The sequence below is a fragment of the Lissotriton vulgaris genome, chromosome 1_2, assembly GCF_964263255.1.
Source record: "Lissotriton vulgaris chromosome 1_2, aLisVul1.2, whole genome shotgun sequence".
In the NCBI taxonomy this organism is placed as follows: domain Eukaryota; kingdom Metazoa; phylum Chordata; class Amphibia; order Caudata; family Salamandridae; genus Lissotriton; species Lissotriton vulgaris.
Window position 1 is genome coordinate 101,607,608 of NC_141686.1, and position 1,174 is coordinate 101,608,781.

Sequence of the window (1,174 nt, forward strand, 5' to 3'; positions counted from 1 at the left end):
AGCTAGTGTTGGGCTGAGCATCAGCAGCTTACGGGCTCTGCCACTGCCCACTTACCACAACGCAGCCGCTCTCCCAAGCTCCCTTCATCCCTGTGCTCCAACCACTAGACCACTGACCGCTACCGGAAGTGCCTTAGCTCTCCCTTCCATGCCCTCTGCTAAACGGCGCTATTAGCCGCGTTGGACTGGGGCGGGAAGGAGGGACAGTCAAGCACAGGCCACCGGAGCGTACCATCAGCCCCACACTCCCACTGACAGACTTCTGGACCTACTGCTCATGGGTGCTGTCCTGCTACTGATTGGCACAGAAGCTTTGGCCTGCTCTGTTTCCAGCCCGGGTCGGTGCACCTCTCATCACACAACCTGAAATTATAGAGCTTCTTCTAGAACACCATATTGATACCCAGCGTAGCATGGACACCTGATCAACACAGCTGAGTGCAGCCCAGAACCCCTGAGCTCAAGCAATCCACAAGCCTCAGCCTGCCCAGTAGCTAGGACAACAGGCACACGCCACCATGCCCGGCAAATCCAGCACATGTCCTAATGATGAAATGCATTGCTTAAGTAAGGATAATGATAAAGTACGGTGTAATGAATTGATGGTATGCCAACCGTATTTCAAGAAAATCAATTTCACTATCCTTCAAAGAAAGGAAAATAATGTCTTATCAAGAAGCAGTGTGAATATGGGAAGGGCCTTTAAAAAAGATGTGGAGTTTCCTAAAGGAAAAGAAGAGGGTTGAACTGATTTAAGGGAGAGAGGAAGTAGGGTCAGAAAGTTTGTGAAGGGGATGTGAATACAATATAGATACTAGTATTTAGAGAGTGAGAGATAGGTAGAGGGAGAGAGGAGAAAGAAAGTGAGAGAGAAGAGCCAACTTAGGGCTGAGTTTCTCATTATCTGCCAGTGACTCCCTGTAGAACCTTACAGGCACAATTCAGGCTCTCCTGTAGCCATCCATCCCTTCTTGTTATGCTGAACCAGCCAATGTTAGAAAAGCAGCAAGGTTCCCTCAATGAAAGGTTTTAAAATTGAAAGCAAATAGGTTAATTCAAGCACATTTGTTAAGTTATTGTTCTGTTTATGCTTCATTTACCTGCACACAATACTTTTATGCTATTTGCAGAATATGATGTTAGTAACGTAGACAACTCTGTTGCTGTCTAGGGG

At 46.9% G+C, this 1,174-nt stretch overlaps 1 non-coding gene across 1 annotated transcript; it reads right to left on the reverse strand.

Annotated features, from left to right (window-relative positions):
• Window positions 1–233: 233 nt before the first annotated feature.
• LOC147734623 (signal recognition particle RNA) lies at window positions 234–527 on the reverse strand. Its single transcript, XR_015307821.1, has one exon.
• Between the last annotated feature and the right edge of the window lie 647 nt (window positions 528–1,174).